The following is a 12,743-nucleotide window of genomic DNA, read 5'->3' on the forward strand; positions in this document are numbered from 1 at the left end:
GCTTTCTTTCTCTCTCTCTCAAATAAGTAAATAAAATCTTAAAAAACATAATAATTTTACCTATTCCAATATGACAAGCCAATATCATGTGTTTCTTGATATCATGTTCTAAGAAGAACATAATATAATTTATGTTGTATTTCTGTAATTTACATAACCTGAATTTAATCATAAGAATTATCAAAGAAAACCAAATTGAAAGTCATCTACAAAAAATAAATAAATAAATAAATAACCTTTCTTGTTAAAATGTCAAGGTCAAGAAAGATAATATTCTAGGTTAAATGAGACTAAAACTAAATAGCACCTAAATGTAATGCATGATCCTGGACTAGGAAAACAATAGCCATTAAGTACATTTGTAGAACAATTGACAGACTAGGGAAATGCACTGAATTCAAAAAATGGCACTGTATCTATGGTGTAATTCCTAATTTTGATAATTGCTTTGCAGTCATATAAAAGAAAGTCTTTGTTCTAAGGAAGTGCATACTGAATGATTTTAGAATAAAGTGTCAAGTTATTTCCCATTTACTCTCAAATAATTTGGAAAAAATTATAAAGCATATGAGGAGAAAATGTAATAAAAAATTGGTAATTCTGAATAAAGGACTCTATATGATCCTTGCAAAATTTCTGTAAATTTGAAATTACTTAAAATATTTAAAATTCAAATCAACTATATTTCTAAAAAAAAAAGATAAAAATAAGAATGATATCCAAAACTGTAAAACACCTAGAAATACATTTTATAAAAGATGGTAAGTCTTCTATAAAACATGGCAGACTCAGTATCTTAAAATGTCAGTTCACTTCATAGTAATCTATTGAAGCAACTAAAACCCAGTCAAAATTCTGCCAGGCTTTTTTGTAGAATTTGACAAGTTAATTTTTAAGTGTATATAGGAATGTGAAGGACCTAGAATAGTCACCAAAACTTCTTTGAAAAAGAACAAAAACTGGAGAAAATACATGAGGTGACTTCAGGACTTACTGGTATGCCATGCTAGTTGAGACACTGACAAAGGATAGATAAATAAATCAAGGAAGGAAATAGAGAGTCCAGAAAACAACCTGCACATACATACTAAGTTGATTTTCTACAGAAATACCAATGCTAATAATTGGATACTGGGAAGTTAATTTCTCTCTCTCAAGAGAGAGTGACCTGAAGTATATATGTATTTTAATGAGTGCTATTATGTTCATAACATGTCAAATATAAATGATTTATTTTATTGCAAGTTAAGCTAACTTGCCTTTAAATATTATTTTCATAACTTTTTGGTAAGCAATGTGCCTAAGTGTGACTTTAAATTCTGATTGTGCTTGCATTGACTCAGAATTTATATGAATTAAAGTTTCCATAAATGCTACTTTATCAGGAGATTGATATGAGTTCCAGCAAACATTACTCTTAAAACGCCAAAAAGGATGAATAAGCATAAATGATATAACTATAGAGTGATATATAACATTCGTAGTCAGCTGTGGAATTGCTCTTATTATGTGCATGTGACTATAGTCACATGTAGCATGAATACAAAGATTCATCATTATAAACCAACTAAAACATTAAATCAGTTTATATATTAGCAGTAAGAAACAATTTTACAGAAAGAGTAAGCATAAATGATTTTAATTAAAACTGTAACACATTGATTTTCTGAGAGTTATGACTTAAGGACATTGGTTTCTCTTTCTATTCTGAAAAATTTGAAGCCGGCTTGATGCATTCCAGCTGCATCCACCTAACATCTCATGAATGTAAACTGAGCATACCCATGAGGGTTTCTAGTAATTTGTTCCCAAACTCATGCTATGTATGTATGTATGTATGTATGATCTTAATATGTATGTATGTTTTTACCTTTATTTGGTTACACAATTTTATTCCCATCCCAATCATTCAATCATCATCCATTCATGCACTGAATTAATTTAGTTTCTTTGTCCTTTGACGATTGGCTTATCTAGAAACTTTCCTTATTTTAGATCAGTTCGGGTAATCCTTTTCATGAGGAACATGAGGCAGGCTGCTGAGAAAAATCCCTAATGAGACAGTAGTAAAATTAGAGCACTCCCTGTCAACATATATCCCATCATTTGCTGTAAATGTTTGGGAACGATGGGGAAAAAAAACCAAAAAATGAAGAGATAGGGAAGGGGAAGGAACAACTAGTTTAGAGATACGTTTTTGATCTTGAGGTCTACTGACTGATGTTAAAGAAAACTAATCTTTTTGACCAAAAGTAATATTTTTCTTCATTCAGTTAAAAAAAGTGTTACTTTTGGAAAGATAAGAATAATCATTTGAAAGCCCAGCATTAAGTACATGAAAATATTAATAATAATATTTAAAAGAGTAAATTAAAAAGAAAAAAAACAGTTTATTTTCTTCTCTCAAATGGACAGTTATTTTATTTTCTCAGTTATGCAGTTGCTGGCAAAGATTTAGTCAAATATACAGCCTCCCAAATTGTTGGTGGAGTGTAAATCAGTATAACCATCCTGAAAAGCAATTTGGCAATGTGCCTTAAGATTTTTATAAATTGCTGACTCGTGACATTCAATCCACAAATTTCACTTCTAAGGATTGCTGTTAAGGAAATAATCACAGAAGTGGACACATATCTGTGTAAAAGAACATTCATTACGATTTGTGTAGCAGTGAATCATAACAAGCTACTGATGCATCTATAAAGAACTAATGGCTGAGAAAATAATACCATAACTTTCTAATAAAATACTTAGTGGTCATTAGAGCCTTTATATTTTGAAGAACATTCAGTTACATAAAGAGTTGCCCATGACAACATATCAAGTAATATCTGGATATAATACCAATGTATTCTGTTAAAACAGGAATAAAAAGACTTAAAGTTAATACCCTGAAAATTAGGGAGTAGTCATTTTATAATTTTTTCTGTCCTTTTTCAAACTTTGAATTTACTTGGCATAAATTGCCTGTTTTCACCTATCTCTATTCTGCCTTTCTTTATCATTCCTCAGTTATAGCTTTGCATATGGCCTTTCATAAAGAGACATTTCCCAGCTTTTATGTGCTCAATTAGCTCCAGATTTTGTCCAATAGATTGAGGCATGCTTCTAATTAGAAATACATGTGCTCCCACCAAGCTTTTCTCCCTTCCAACTGACTGGGAGTAAGGATGTCTAGAGCAGTTACCTTAGATGTAGGAAATCTTGAACTAATGATGTGGCCCATCCTACTTACTGGATTACTTAAGTGTGGATTGTTAAAGAGAGAAAAAAAAATCTCTTATTAAAGCCTCTATATTTTATGCCTTTCTATTATAGCACATAGCATGCACCGTAATTAAAAATACATATATTTTACAAATTAAATGTTACAATAAAAGAACCAAATAAAAGAGTAAATAACTAATCTTGTTGTATAAAATGCATTAGAATATGTAGAAGCCATGAGCAACCTTTGTAGAATTTTTAGCTTAGTCTCCTCAAGCACTGATGTATACAATTTGGTAAGTTTTCCGATGAAGCAAACATAGAAGAGTTTCAGAGACATGACAGTGAGACATAATTCTTGATCTGTGGTAAAGTCTTTTAACTTCAGCATTATTGAGATTTTGAAACAGATAATCCTTTGCTGTAGGGGGCTGCCCTGTGCATTGTAGGACGTTTAGTAGCGTCCGTGGCCTCTACTCACTAGATGCCAGTCGCACTCCCTGAGTTGTGACAACCAAAAATAACATAGATATTCTCCAATGTCCACAGGGGGCAAAATTGTCCCCTAATGGGAATCACTGACCTATCTTAATCCTCACCATGATGAGGAAGATCACATATAGTAAAATCAGTGAGAGCAATACAATGGGAGACATATTAATACTAATGTGTCAGGGGCCTAATGAAAATTCCTTGACCAAACTGGTTAGGCTTCTCTAAATCCTCTTCCCAAGTAGGTCATGACCTTTGGACTTGTGTGTTTGCCTTTACATTGTCCAATTTTAGCAAAAATTTAGCCAACCAAAATTTCAACCAATCTCAATATGCAATCACTGATCACTTTGATATTTAATCAAATTCCCCATCTTTTACAACCGCCAGATCATGCCTGATCATCCTGGCCTGCCTTCAGCAGGAATTCTGTTGTACCAGTTAAGGGTGAAGTTTTTCATCCACTGACCATCCAAATTGCACCTTGGCTATAAAATTGCACTCTGGCTTGTATTCAGAATTGAGCCCAGTTCTATACTGAGGTCTTTTCCCCCATTACGATAGTCCCTGAGTAAAATCTGTTTTTTTAATCACTTTAACTACTGTCCAGCTCTGATTTTTTTTTGGCAGGTCCATAAAGAGCTTAAATCTGTTGGAAAAAACTCAGAAAATCTTGTCAACTGGAGGGTCCAGAGCATTTGAGCTAAGACTCAAAAGCACAGTGGGATTTGGGGGCTGTATAATTAGTTCAGTTTGCCAAGCTTTATGTTCTAGATGCCTAAATATATGTATTTTTTTCTTAACTTCTTGAGTCACTTGTTAAATTCCTGTCCTAAACCAAGTATTTACATAGTCATTCCCTGAAGAAAAGACATGAACCCCACTCCAGCCCAGTGGGAAAAGTAATTTCTTATGCAATTCTTTCTGAGATTAAAAAGAAAGATACTAAAGATCATAAGGGTGCATTCCCATTAAGGTTGGAGTAGAATAAATGTCAGCAATGACAGAAAAAAAAAAAGCCCTATTTTGGATACTGCCTCATTATTTGTTTTCCTTTAATGTGGATGTGATATAGGGTACATAATGAACTTTCATCAATAAATTGCTATTTTGACTACAGTTCTGATTTATTGTTACAAGCTCATATTTCCAAAGGTGATGCTAAGTAGTAAAAAGAGAAAAAAAGAAAACTCATACTAAGTTTGTGACAACAATTATTTCTATATGGAGTGAAACAATATTTCAATAATACTTGTTTTGATTCACCTGGGAGATTCATTCTTATAACTCAATATATTTGCAAATATATGGATGTGACCTGCTTAGTTCATATTATTTTGTGTTAATACTTCTTAGTGAGGTTAGCATATTTTTGTATTATTAAAATAACCCAATTTAAAACAAAATTAAAATGATCAGAAATAAAAAATATCTTTTAAATAAATAATGCTGTTCAATGAAAAGAATAGTGAAGAGAACAATAATTGATATGATATTTGTTGTCTTTAAGTGATTCCAAAGTACTGCTTTCATTTATTTTTAGTAAGAGTAAAATTAAGGTAGACCTTAATTAAAATATGTAATTTATATAAAGTGTGTACTATGTATCATATATTAATATATGCACATATTGTGTAATATGCTTATTATGTATTAATATTATATATATGAATACAATATGTAGTTAGAGAACACCTGCCAAGCTTAATAGGTAGGAATTAAAAATGCCAAAGAACACTAACTACATAGGTGATTTTCTAAGGTTGAAATTTTAATGTAAAGTCAGTTGGTAGATATTATTTAAGTAAAGTGATTTCTGTGACTAGCCTAAGACACACCTGTATTTTTATTGTAAGTATTTTTTTTATGTCCATATTTAGGTTATCATCCCTAGAAGATAATTCAATCTGAAAAATTCAGTCTCTAGCATCCTCTTAAGTAATGGTCAGAAAAACCCTCTCCAGAATACAGCTAGTTTTAAGAAAATATAAATTGTTTTGTTTCTGTTCATATCCTCTACTATGGTAGAGATTTCCAAGTAGGTGGAGCCCTCTGGTTCAGTATTCATTTCACTAGTGCCACATGGTGGTGGGTGATGGGACAGTTGGTGTGATCCTTGTTCATATTCAGAACTACATCCTACATGCCAGCTTTGATTCAGAGATAGGCTTTAAAATATATTATCTTAAATAATTTTAATATTAAATGTATAATGTAATAATGAGACATGATGAAACTGTATAATAAAAATAATTTGTATCCTATATGATACCATTAACTGTGTTTATTTGTGCATTTCTATAGTTTAAAACCATAATATTATTGCACATCAAATAAATTCAATCAATAATCTAGACACAGATATGTTACCATTTTTCCTAAATAAACTAAAGTCACCCTAAATAAATCAATCAAAACTCCTAAGACGTTTTTATATGGAGCTTTCCTGAAGCAAAGTTCTTTGTATAAAAAAAAAAAAAAAATTACCAGAGGCTTTTGTCTAATAACTGTTAAATACTTAATGACTCTTAAAAGCCTGAGTCTCCAGCTTTGGTTTATTCTTAAGCATTCAAACTTTTGTTTGACCTTGAATCCAAATCCTTAATGGCCTCAAAATTGGTTGTTTTTTCCTCTCCTCCTTTGTATTACTTCAGTTTTTAGCTTTTCAAAATATATGACATAATGTTATAGTTAGGAATTTAAGAAATAAAATCCCAGCTTCTCACCACAAGTGTTTTCTTTTAACAACAAAGATGAATTAATCTGTATGTGTCATCCTAGGTTTAAATGATGGCTTGGTAATAGATAATGGGTATTTATCAATATGCATGATCTTGTAAAAAGACATCAAAACATTACTATAGTCAAACCATGAGAGACTGAGGACTCTGAGAAACAAACTGAGGGTTTTGGAGGAGGGATGTGGGGGGTGGGGATGAGCCTGGTGGTGGGTATTAAGGAGGGCACATATTGCATGGAGTTCTGGGTGTGGTACATAAACAATGAATTTTGGAAGACTGAAAAAAAATTAAATTAAATTAAAAAAATAAAAAACATATATATATATATATGTGCATATATATATACACACAAACACACAGACGTGCACACACACATATGTATATATGTGTGTGTGTGTGTATGTATACCAGAAGTGTAGAAAATAAAAATATATACTATATCTAGGGGGGAAAAAAACACATTATTATAGTCTTTTCACCATTTTTTAAAAAATAAGCATTATGCAAATTAAAATCTTTATAAAGTAGTTTTACTTATTGGGACACCAGGGCGGCTCAATTGGTTAAGCAACTGCCTTCTGCTCAGGTCCGATACCAGGGTCTTAGGATTGAGCCATGGGCTAAGGTGGGCTCCCTGTTCAGTGGCAGAGACTGCTTCTCCCTCTTCCTCTGTCCCTCCCCACCTTCCTCCCTGTTTGTGCTCTTTCTCTCAAATAAATAAAATCTTTAAAAAAAAAAGGTTATACTTCTTTGTAATTATATTTACTGTTGTACTTAATTCCAATGATATAATGAAACAAATTAATTAGGCGACAATGTATTATCTGCAAGCCCAAATGCCGTCCTATTCTTCTACATTTTCCTATTTAATTTTCAGCTCCCATTTTACTTTAGAGAGAAAAGTTACCATAAATTCTCAGTCTGCTTTCTGAGATTCATGATTTTAGGTTGTAGCTGGAAAGTGATTTAGGAGATCTAAACTGCAATACAAAGGCCATTCTTAGAATTTCATTTCTCATGCAATCTGAATTAGAAACCCTTTATAAACCTCTCTTTCAATATCTAAAAATCTATGTGATTGCTTCAAACATCAGTTCTAACAACAAATTATTTTTAATTCTTGTGACCAAAAAAAGTTCTCAGATACATCTGTATTGAAAATTAATCTAAACCTGATTCACAAGCTAAACATTTTAATATCAGACTAGATGATACTCAAATACTTAGGTTAGGATGAGTAAGTGTACAATTATTGAGATCTGTAAAAGGTATCATATTTTAAAAACACATATCACATATTTTATTTTTTAAGTTTTTATTTCAATTCCAATTAGTTAATAGTGTTACATTTAATGGGTACGACATAATGATTCAACAATTCATATATCATGTGTTTTAAAAGTGACTATAAAAGGGAAGTAGTACTGACTAATATTTACAATGTCTGGAACTCAACAAGAAGGAGGTTAAATTACATTTACATCAGGCCCAAAGTGATTTTACTTTCTACAAAAATGTTATATAAGGTTATAAAAAGTTATCTCTCTCTCATTGTCTAAGTAAAATTTTGGAATAAACTCTTGTCTGTTGTCCATGTTATAGATATAAAAGGGTCAGAAAATTATAAATATAAGACACAGTTGCTGTTGAAGTAAAGACAGTGCCTTGATCCCCTGACTTCTAAGTCAACACAAGAAAAACTATACATGTTCCCTTGCATATGAGATAGAAACAGAAATAGAAATAATAGTTGAAAAAAGAAGTATGAATAGGAGTAGATATAGATCTAGTTATATATAATTATAGATAGATTTCTAGCTAAAATCTAGGGATTATATTTCATATATTTAATTATATATACTACTTATTGGCATCCCTACGAAGGGTAGCAGAATGTGCCACCCCAAAATATGCTTTTTTGGCATAGGAGTATTTTGAGTTGATTATTCTGAGATACTGCAGATATAGAGGAAAGAAAAAATAGAGAAGCTGTCCTTTTATGAGGGAAATCTGCATTGGAAAGGGGGCCTAAACTAGGGAAAAAGCTATTACCAGAGATAAATTTCTCATTTGAGAGACTTACTTGCAGGGCAGCCTTTGTTTATGAAACATTTCCTCTTCTCACATTCCCTTGAATTGCCTTGTTTGAGGCCATGGTCCTCTATCTGTTCCTTTCATTAGCTTAGAATGGTATATAAGCCTCAATCATCTGGCTATCTTAGGAGTCTCATATCTCTGTGGGACTCCTGTATGTATGTACTTACATCATTGAAATTGCCTTTTTTTTTTCTTGGTTAACCATTTATTACAGTGGTGTGTGGAAAGGTATCTCAGCCAAGAACCTAGAAAGATAAAGGGAAAACTCTTTTCCCCAAAAATATGAAAATTAATTATTGAACCATCTAATTAGCTATCAATAAACTCTTACTACTGTAATTCACTTAATTCATTAGATAAGTATTTAATGCAGCATCTGAGATATTGTGTATGACTTAGAAAAGAATAAAAACTAATGTAAGACCTTATTGCTGTTCTTCTTTTTTAATTTAAATTCATTAACCAACATTTAGTACATCATTAGTTTCAAATGTAGTGTTCAATAATTTATCAGTTGTGCATAACATTCTATGCTTACCACATCACATGTCCTCCTTAATGCCAATCACCCAGTTACCCCATTCTTCCATCTACCTACCCTCCAGAAATCCTCAGTTTGTTTCCTATAGTTAAGAGCCTCTTATGGTATGTCTTCCTCTCTGATTATGATCCATTAAGTTTTCCTTCCTTTCCCCAATGATCCTCTGTGTTGTTTCTTATATTCCATATATGAGTGAAACCATATGGTAATTGTGTTTCTCTGATTGACTTATTTTGTTCAACATAATATCCTCCAGTTCCATTCATATCATGAGTACTGGGGTGCCAGTGCCCCTTCAGATCACTACATTTTTATCTTTGGGTAAATACCCAGTAATACAATTGCTGGGTCATAGAGTAGCTCTATTTTTAACCTTTTGACAAACCTCCCTACTCCTACTATTTTCCTCCCTACTCCTACTCCCTACTTCTACTAATCCAATCCATGCTAGAAAATAGTACCACCTTGCATTCCTACCAACAGTATAAGAGTGTTCCCCTTTCTCTGCATCCTTGCCAATATTTGTTGTTTTTTGCCTTGTTAATTTTAGCCATCCTCCACTGGTTTGAGGCGGTATCTCATTGTGGTTTTGATTTGTATTTCCCTGATGCCAAATGATATGGAACTTTTTCTTTTTCTTTCTTTCTTTTTTTTTTTTTTCATGTATCTCTTGGCTATTTATATGTTTTCTTTGGAGAAATGTCTGTTCAAGTCTTCTGCGCATTTCTTGACTGGATTATTTGTTCTTTGGGTGTTGAGTTTGATAAGTTCCTTATTGCTTTTGGATACTAGCGCTTTGTTATGTCATTTGCAAACATCTTCTCCCATTCCATAGCTTGCCTTTTAGTTTCATTGACTGTTACCTTGCTGTGCAGAACTTTTTATCTGGATTAAGTCCCAATAGTTCCTTTTTGCTTGTGTTTCTCTTGCCTTTAGAGACATTTCTAGCAAGAATTGCTGAGGACAAGTTCACAGAGGTTGTTGCCTGTGTTCTCCTCTAAGATTCTGATAGATTCCTATCTCATATTTAGGTCTTTCATCCATTTTGAGTTTATCTTTGTGAATGGTGTAAAAAATAATGGTCCAGTTTCATTCTTCTATACGTGGTTGTCCAATTTTCCCTACACTATTTATTAAAAAGGCTGTCCTTTTTCCATTGGATAATCATTCCTGGTTTGTCAAAGATTAATTGGCTGTAGAGTTGAGGGTCTATTTCTGAGTTCTCTTTTCTGTTTCACAGATCTATGTGTCTGTTTTTGTGCCAATACCATTTTGGCTTGATGATTATAGCTTTGTAATAAAACTTGAAGTCTGGAATTGTGATGCCACTAGCTTTGGTTTTCTTTTTCAACATTCCTCTGGCTATTCAGAGTCCTTTCTGGTTCCATAGAAATTTTAGGATCATTTGTTCCAGCTCTGTAAAAAATGTTGATGATATTTTGGTAGGATTGAATTGGATGTGTCAATTGCTCTGGGTAGCATAGACATTTTAACAATTTTTGTTCTTTCAATCCACGAGCATGGGATGTTTTCCCATTTTTTTGTGTCTTCCTCAATTTCTTTCATAAGTGTTCTGCAGTTTTTAGAATACATATCTTTTTCCTCTTAGGATAGGTTTATTCCTAGGTATCTTATAGTTTTCGGTGTAATTTTAAATGGAACTGATTCCTTAATTTCTCTTTCTTCTGTCTCATTGTTAGTGCATAGAAATACAACTGATTTCTGTGCATTGATTTTATATTCTGCCACTTTGCTGAATTGCTGTATGAGTTCTAGCAATTTTGAGATGGAGTCTTTTGGGTATTCCACATAAAGCATCATGTCATCTGCAAAGAGTGAGAGTTTGACTTCTTCTCTGCCAACTTGAATGCATTTTATTTCTTTTTGTTTTCTGATTGCTGAGGCTAGGACTTCTAGTACTATGTTGAACAAGAGTATTGGGAATGGGAATCCTTGTCATGTTCCAGATCTTAGGAGGAAAGCTTGCAGTTTTTCCCCATTCTTTGAGAATGATATTCACTGTGAGCTTTTTGTAGATGGCTTTTATGATATTGAGGTATGTTCTCTCTATCCCTATACTGTGAAAAGTTTTAATCAAGGAAGTATGCTGTAGTTTGTCATTTTTTTTTCTGCATCAATTGAGAGGATCGTATGGTTCTTGTCCTTTTTTTTTTTTTTTTAATCTGATGTATCACATTGATTGATTTCTGAATGTTGAACCACCCTTATAGCCCAGGAATAAATTCCACCTGGTTGTGGTGAATAATCCCATTAAAATGTAAGAGTATAAAATACTGTTGGATCCTATTGGCTAGTATCTTGCTGATAATTTGTGCATCCATGTTCAACAGGGATATTCATCTGTAATTCTCCTTTTTGATGGGGTGTTTGTCTGGTTTTGGGAGCAAGGTAATGCTGGTCTCATAGAACAAGTTTGGAAGTTTTCCTTCCCTTTCTGTTTTTTGAACTGGCTACAGAAGAATACATATTAGTTCTTTAAATGTTTGGTTGAATTCTTCTGGGAAGCCATCGGGCCTTGGGCTCTAGTTTGTTGGGATATTTTTAATTACTACTTCAATTTCCTTGATTGTATAGGTCTACTCAGCTTTCTATTTCTTCTTATTTCACTTTGGTAGTATATAAGTTTCCAGGAATACATCCATTTCTTCCAGATTACCTAATTTATTGGCATATAGTTGCTCATAATATGTTCTTAAAATTGTTTGTATTTCCTTGGTTTTGGTCATGATCTCTCTCTTTCATTCATGGTTTTATTAATTTTGGCCCTTTCTCTTCTTTTTCATAAGTCTGGCTAGGGATTTATCAATCTTACCAATTCTTTCAAAGAACCAGCTTATAGTTTCACTAATTTGTTCTACTGTTCTTTGGTCTCTATTTCATTGATTTCTATTCTAATCTTTATTATTTCTTTTCTCTTGCTTAGTTTAGGCTTTATTTGCTATGGTTTCTCCAGCTCCTTTAGGTTTAAGGAGCTAAGCTTATGTATTTTTTATTCTAGATTTGTTTATTTTTTGATTAAAAGTTTATTTTTCTAAATTTTCAAATTTTTTGAAAAAGTCTTATATTGCAATGTACTTCCCTCTTAGGACTGCCTTTGTTGCATCTCAAAGGTTTTGAAGACTTGTGTTTTCATTTTCACTTGTTTCCATGAATTTTTAAAATTCTTCTTTAATTTCCTTGTTGATCCATTCCTCCAAGTGTTTGAGTTCCTTCCAAATTTTCTCATGTGACTGAGTTCAAGTTTCAAAGCATTGTGGTCTGAAAATATGCAAGACCTGATTTATGACCCAGTATGTGATCTAGTCTGAAGAATGTTCCACATGCACTAGAGAAGAATGTGTATTCAGTTGCTTTAAGATGGAATGCTCTATATATAGCTCTGATATATATCCATTTGGTCCAGTGTGTCATTCAAAGTCCTTGTTTCCTTATCGATCTTCTGCTTAGATGATCTGGCCATAGCTGTGAGTGAGCTGTTGAAGTCCCCTAAAATTATTGTATTATTATCAATGTGTTACTTTAACTTGGTTATTAATTGGTTTATATAGTTGGCTGCTTGCAAGTTAGGGGAATATATATATATATTTTTATAATTATTAGAGCTTCTTGCTCAATAGGCCCTTTAAGACATATGGTATAATGTC

The sequence above is a fragment of the Martes martes genome, assembly GCF_963455335.1.
Source record: "Martes martes genome assembly, chromosome: 1".
Classification (NCBI taxonomy): domain Eukaryota; kingdom Metazoa; phylum Chordata; class Mammalia; order Carnivora; family Mustelidae; genus Martes; species Martes martes.